We start from the raw sequence: 7,794 nt of genomic DNA, 5'->3' as shown, positions 1-7,794 counted from the left end.
TTATGTTTTTAGAGGCGTTAGTTGTAATTCAAATTAAAACAATGTCACAAGCCAAATGTAAGTCTTACAGACAAGATATGGTATGTTCAACATGAATTTCAATTTGTGAATACTGTTTTGCCTGATTTTAATGTATAACTAGCACATTTGACAAAAAAAAAAATGTGTTGTTTAGTAATGATTGAAAGATGTCAATTTAAAAGATCAGTACTTCCTTAAATTATTCGACCCTCATAAAACTGAATTCAAAGAAAACAACAGTGTTTTTTTTTTTACCTTAGAAGCACCATACCACACTGCTTGCCCTTCCAGAAGTTCCAAACTCGCCCGTTCAAAATTTTTCCTAACCACACCCCTTACAATGGTATAAAGACTGAAGCAGACAGCGACAGAACATGCCACAGATCACGTTTGAGTAGCCGGACTGAGTAAAATTAAAATCCGATATCTTTACACTATTTGGAGCAGTAGGCAGAGAGCGTGTAAGGAACCAGAGAGAGAGAGAGAGAGAGAGAGAGAGAGAGAGGGAGAGGGTTTCCCGTTTTACTTTATAAAGAAGACACACATGTCCAAACAAGCATCCACCGTCTAACAATCTTGAATGTGGCCTCACACGAGTATCTTACACCATGGAAGTCTTACCGAAAAAGACTCATAGAGCCATAGCTATGAGGCCAGTAACATGGCCAGTGAACTTCGTGGCCGATGTTCTGTTGCACCGAGATGATATCAGGTGAAGAGTTGGAGTACATCCAGGCTATAGAGAGGCACTTTCGGGACAGGGCTAGAAGACCCGATGGAGCCATTACAGGAAGAAGAGACAATGGTGTTTGTAAGGCGTTTATGGAAACCTGGGAGGACAACCACAAGCGTCTTCTGTGGCTCGTCCGCAGCACCGAATGTCCGGAGAGATACTGCCATCTTGGACGATCTCGGCACTGAGGATTTTGTGGGACTCAGAGTATTTCCTGCGGCGACATACAAGTGTTTGGTCGAAGCCCCATTGCTCGAGCCATTATGGATCGTCTGACTCATATAGAACCCAGGTAGCAGATGCAATGCGCCCGGCGCTACTACGATAAAGCCCATGCAGTCTTGATCATCCTGCTGAAGCGCATACACCGTAATGACCTGGTGGAAAGGATCCCTAGCGGCACCCGTGACGGGTGGCCAAACGATCAGTCAGCAATTCCCTTTACCTTGCTGAATATCTAACGCTATCCAAGGAAATGCAGCTGATGTCAGGAGAATGTGTCCCCACCACCGGGGACCTCGACGGCTGACACCATGACACGATTCATATGGACCCTGCATCTCCCAAGCAGCAAGTCTGAATGTGTCACGAGTGTCAGTGACCTTGTAAAAGCATCCACAGAGCATGTAAATCATGACACGTTCATATACGTGGAAACCGTACATGCATCGCTGTGTAAGGTTGGGAGAAATGACTTAGCCCAAAGGTTGGAGATGCACATAGCTAGGCTCGGTGTCTGAACCTCGTGGCCTGCTTCGTTCTGACCCGGTGTTCACTCCCCTTTTCCCAACACACCCCTTTTTCCCATGCTCCAACACTCTATACCAGAAATAGCGTTTTCAATTCAAATAAGCGAACCAGTGAGAAATCAAAGATGTGTGCGCATCACGCAGCTGTGCCTCTAGCGGCCGAATCTGGGAGCGCATCTCGCAGTCGTGATGACGTCGCGGCCATACTGCGTAGGGTGGGGTTACCTCTCCTGACGTGATGATGTATTTACATTTGTAAAGGTGTTAAAAACGCCTGATAGACCAATGGTTAGCTTGTAAATGTGAGGGCTATTGTTGTGGGTGTTAAATCGTCATGCAGGGCGTGGCTTGTAGGATTTAAAAGTCTTGGTTTCATGCTGGCTGCTCACTTTTTACCTGCAGTTTTTAACTAGCTCGTTTTTTTCTCACCCTTCAACAAAACCAGCTGTGGATTTTCTTTTTTAATTCTTTTGGTGAAAACAAGAGGAATCGTTTTTCAGCCATGTCTATCCACACATTTGGACAACAATCAGGATCATCTGATGTTGAAGAAGGTGAGACAGCTAGAGTAGGACCCACTACATTTGCTCTGTACACTAAGCCCGAAAAGAGTTATGGGGAGGTGGAGAGACTGGAACACTATTTGGCTTGCAACAGGCCCCTCGAAAAGAGGCATCAGACGACGGCGATGCTAATACTGGAACAACAGGCGGTTTGAGCCAGGCTCCCAGAAAGAAGCGATTCCGTCCAGAGATCTTTCCTACAAGCATGACTGAATCGTGTACATCTGATCTAGAATATGTCGGTGTCAATGGATACAGATATTCAATTCGATACAGTGCAGGATACGTGACATTAGCTGTTTACACTAGTGTTGCGTCGAACTATCTAGCAAAGCCAAAAACAGCCTGTACAATCTCTGTGAAAGACTGGAGCCTTTTGGTGAGGTTGTCTGCCCAGACCATGACAATCCTGGCTTACCTGAGCTAGTGTATGTGTGTCAATGAGACAGTAGCATTGCGCGCCAGTGTCTATCGTGTGGGAAGCAGACCGTTTCACTAGACCTACAGAGGATTTTATTTTCCTTAAGCGTTATGCAGCGAAAAGAAGTTAGTTGCAGCCCGTGGTCCGAAGAATGGAAGTTAAAACCATACCCTGTTTCTAACGAGGGAATACAACAAATGGTTTAAAAACGTCTTCTTTATACAATGGTGTGACTGGGAGATTTTGAAGAAACAGTTTGATACCATTGACTATGTCATCAGAAGAGACAAAATAAGGAGTTCTTATGAAAACATGAGAAAAAAGATTGATATTTGGGGATGCTGACCAACAGTCTCTGGCCCTGCCACGGACCCTCTATAGACCTAAAATCGTGAGACGCAAAAAGAGCAGCAAAATGGTGGGTCTAATTTTTATGTGCTAATTATTTGCCAAAATAGTTAAAATGCTTTTTTTTTTTGCGACTGTGATTGTAATGTGTGATTTTTTTCTTCCCAGAGGATCTGGAGTGGTGTCATCCGTCCCCGGAACGCCGCCCTAACACCCCGTATTTATTTGCACCACTGACGGACCGGCTCTCCTAAATTTCTTTTCATCATCATCATCGACACCTCCAATGCCGGAACACTTTCTTAGTATTTGGTTGGATTGCCTGTTTCACTTGGGCCAAACGTTTTGGGTGTCCTTCCACAAGCTTTCTACAATAGTTTGATGGAATTTTGGCCCCTCCTCTTGACAGAACTGGTGTAACTGGGTCAGGTTTGTAGGCCTTCTTGCTCCCGCCCTACGCCTTTACAGTGCCGCCCACAAATGTTCTATGGGATTGAGATCAGGGCTTTGTGATGGCTACTCCAATACCTTGTCTTTAAGCCACTTTGTAACTAATTTGGAGGTATGCTTGGGGTCAGTGTCCACTTGGAAGACCCATTTGCCTTCAACTTTAACTTCCTGGCCGATATCTTCAGATGTTGCTTCATTATATCCACAACATTTTCTTTTCTCATGAGGCCATCTATTTTGTGAAGTGCACCAGTCCCTTCTGCAGCAAAGCACCCACATACTTCACAGTTGGGATGGTGTTCTGAGGCTTCAAAGCTTCGCCCTTTTTCTTCCAAATATACCGTTTATCATTATGGCCGAACAGTTCAATCTTTGTTTCGTCAGACCACAGGACATGTCTCCAGAAATTGAGATTTTTGTCCACATGTATGGCTTTTTTATGGTGGTTTTGAAGTAATGGCTTTCTTCTCCCAGAGTAACCTTTTATCTCATGGTGGTACAGGACTTGTTTTACTGTGGACACTGTCTTACCAGTTTCAGCTAGCATCTTCGCAAGGTTTTTTGCTGTTGTCCTGGGATTGATTCACACCAAAAACGTTCCTCTCTAGGATTTCGTATCTCGTCTCCTTCCGGAGTGGTATGATGGTTGTACATTCCCATGTTTTTTATACTTGTGTATTATTGTCTGAACAGATGAACGTGGGACCTTCAGGCATCTGGAAATTGTACCTAAGGATGAGCCACACTTGTAGAGCTCCACAATTATTTTCCTGATTTGATTTCTCTTGATTTTCCCATGATGTCAAAGAAAGAGGCTCTGTGTTTGAGGTGTGCCTTTATATGCATCCACAGGCGTGCCACCAATTAACTCAAATGGAGATCTAAAACAGAAAAAGTTTACTCGGATTTCATGTATGACAGTAAAGAAATAAAAGTTTACTGATAAGGTTCTGTAGTGTATGTAAATATCTGGTTTCAACTGTATATCAATAAATCATATGTTTTGCTATGTTAAGATGTGTGATGGTTTTTCAAGCTTCATGCTCCACGTATACGCTATCTATAAACGACTAAGCTAAGATGAATTTACAAATTTTGTTATTAAAGTACTGTTTATGCATATTTTCATTCTACATGGATTAAATCTGTAAATTAAACCTTTATTTAATTTATTTGTTGCAAAGTCCCCACTAATCACGATGGAATTTGTGTGAATTATGTAAATACCATGCAAATGAGGTCCAACCAACCAACCATGTTAACTCAGTTTTTACAAGTCCCCATATAGGATGGGGAAGTCATTACTTTATCAATTCAGATGTTTGAAGGTATAAGCTAACAAAGCTATGCTGAGTATACTTGATTTTTTTCATACGTCTAGCACCTTTAGAAAGGGTGGCCCCCCCACAAGTGATGGTTATAAAGTTGGTCCTCATAAAACATATAAATGAGTGTGGTTGGTGTGTGTGTGTGTGTGTGTGTGTGTGTGTGTGTGTGTAAGCGGTGCAGAGCAGAGTTTGACCTTAGCTCACAACTGCAAGCTAGAGGCCCTTGCTCTGTTAAAGGTAGAAACTAGTCTACTCAAGAGAGATCTTCCAACATTGATAGATGTTGTAGATAGAAAAAAGACAATTAAAATAATCTAGCACTCAGGTTGAAATGCAGATAACATGAGACCAGGGTTACTTACTTATACTTATTATTAAATACTTCAAGATAGTACTACTTACTTTTAACGTTGGTGTTTTACACAAAAACAAAACAGGGCAGGGTGCAAAGTTGAATCTCATCTTACATTTTTATACATATTGGGTAATGCGTCAAGGAGAATACAATATCATTTTAAAAGCTGTATTAATACAAAAATGTCACAAGCACTTTGTTTTTTTAACACTGGTAATGTTTGTAAATAATAAGTAAAATCCATAGTGGAAGCTCTGAGCTCAGGTTGAAATGCAGGTAGCATAAGACCAGAGTAAAATGCAAAAGTAGTACTACTTACTTTTAACGTTGACGTTTTACAAAGAAAGAAATTTTGGGGCAACGTTGAATCTCATCTTACATTTGTTATTAACACTGATCACATAAGGTTTAAAAATGTTTAATGTTTGTATATTTATTATAATTAGCTAAACTACTTACTACTACTACTACTACTACTCTTTTTAAAGCGACATCTTTCACCACATTAAACACATCCAATCTTTTAGGAATGTTAGTTATATTAAAATTATACAAAATAATTTTTGTATTCATGAATTCATATTCATGTTGATCATACCATATCTTGTCTGTGAGACTTACATTTTGGCGATGTGTTAATTCTGTATTGGGAAATTACGACGCACTATCGCTAAAACATAAATGCATCTGGTGAAGTTTTTATTGAATTTTCAGTACATTGTAACAACTGAACAATCGCCTCAATTTGTGAGTGATATATGGAAAAACAACACCATAAACATAACATAAAAATAAAATAAATCGTAAAAAAGGGGAGAAACAAGTCTTGTGAGGAAAGGCGGTGATACAAAAATAGAAATAAAATGTATACATTTCAAGTCACTGCTTTATCCACTAATGAGTCCAAGCTGCAATGTTTATGCTTTATTTAAGTAAAATGTCCACTTATGCAATCTTTTGGCACCTTTTCTCAGACCTAGTTCAACCTTTCCATTTCCCTTATTTCATGTATGACCTCAAACTATTGTTGCTGTTTAGGACAATTGGGTTTATACCAGTTTCTGTCCCTCTGTACTGTTACAAGTGAAATATGGCCCAATTACAAGACAGTACATAAGAAAGGAATCTTATAGCCAAGTACATTACTCAAAACTAAATGTACATCCTCCCAAAATGACCTTTATTTTCAGAACTCCAAAAACGTTTGTGTGTGATGATGTTTTACTGCTAATCTTAGGTGTAATAAAGAAACGCGCCAAATTCTTCCAGTTAAACACACTCAATTGTTGTGAACTTGCGGAAGTATGTTGGGTTTAACACATATTGTACCATACATCTGATGGATTTTCCATTATTAGTTCCTTTTATCAGCGTTGATTTCAAATATAATGTTGAGTTGCTCCTACATTCGATAATTCTTTCATACAACATAGAAATGATTTTAACGCAGGTTACTATTTGGTCTATAAGCATTTATCATTTATCTTATAACTGGATTACATTCTTGTGAGTTCTCCATTTTCAATTCTTTGTTGTAGTAATCTCTAAATTGTATATACCTAAATAAATCCCGATTGTGAAGGGGAAACATTTTTCTTTTAATGTTTGGAAAGTCTGTCATTCCTTGTTGTCTATTATCGTACACACTGCCTTAATACCTTTTACTGACCAATCCTTGAATAACTCCTGGCTTAAACAGGGTGTCAAAGGCTATCCATCTAAGCACTCGCTGGTCTTTCCTTAGTTTTAGCTGCCTCGCAAAGTTAAACCAGAACTTTTTTTCTCCTAACACTGACTGTATCGGATAACCTTCAACGTCGCGTCACGATTTCCTTCCATCTAGCAAAATAGTTGTCATTACACCAAAAAATAGAGAGTAGGAACTGAGCTGCTTTAAGATTGGGGGGCGCCATTCCTACTTTATTGTTTGGCCACTGAAGTGTTGCATATTTTATTCTAGGCTTCTTTCCATCCCAGGCTAAGAACTGATGACCACTACTGGCAAGGCCTGAATAGATATAGCAATCTAGGCAAAATGTTCCTTAATGCCGCTAATCTTACTACTAAAATCCAATGGGTGTGTAGACCATCTTTCAATATCTTTTTTAATATTTTGGTTAATTAAATTATAGTTTACCTCATATAATTTGTTTTAACTATGTGCACCCGTAAGTACTTTATTGATTCCATATCCCATTTTACATCATATCTACATCTTATTTCCTTTGAAGGAGTATAGTTGAATGACCAAAGTTGTGTCTTTGTAATATTTATTTTATAACCAGCATAATAACTAAACTCCTCTAGGATTTCCATCAGTATAGATAAGGAGGTCCAGGGTTCAATATTAAACAAATAGTGTGGGACTGAGACAACAACCTTGTCTAGCCCTCTCTCAATGTGAAAAATGGATACAATGATCCATTGACTTTGTTGTTGATAAAGTGTTCTAATTATAGTTACTCCAATATTCCCTCCTTTGGGAGTACTGTAATAAGTGCCTCTTTCCATGATGGCGGGAGTTTACCTTCTCCTTTAATCCATAAATTGCTTTCAGCAGGACGGGAACTAGCTCTTCTTTAAAGGTTCTATACCACTGGAAAACCATCACTACCTGGAGTTTTACTTGATTTTAAGTTGGCTATTGCATTATTTATCTCTTCCAGTGAAAAAATCTGCTAATGATACAATCATTTTGTTTCTTGCCAATACGAGGTAGATCCAGATCGTTAAGAAAATTTTCCATTGCTTCTACTTTAGTACTGGAGGTTTTGGTATATAGTTTTTTGTAGTAGTATAGGAAAATGTCTTCTATTTCTACGGCAT

The sequence above is a fragment of the Perca fluviatilis genome, chromosome 4 (assembly GCF_010015445.1).
Source record: "Perca fluviatilis chromosome 4, GENO_Pfluv_1.0, whole genome shotgun sequence".
Lineage (NCBI taxonomy): Eukaryota > Metazoa > Chordata > Actinopteri > Perciformes > Percidae > Perca > Perca fluviatilis.
Note: the sequence above shows the minus strand (reverse complement) of the source record.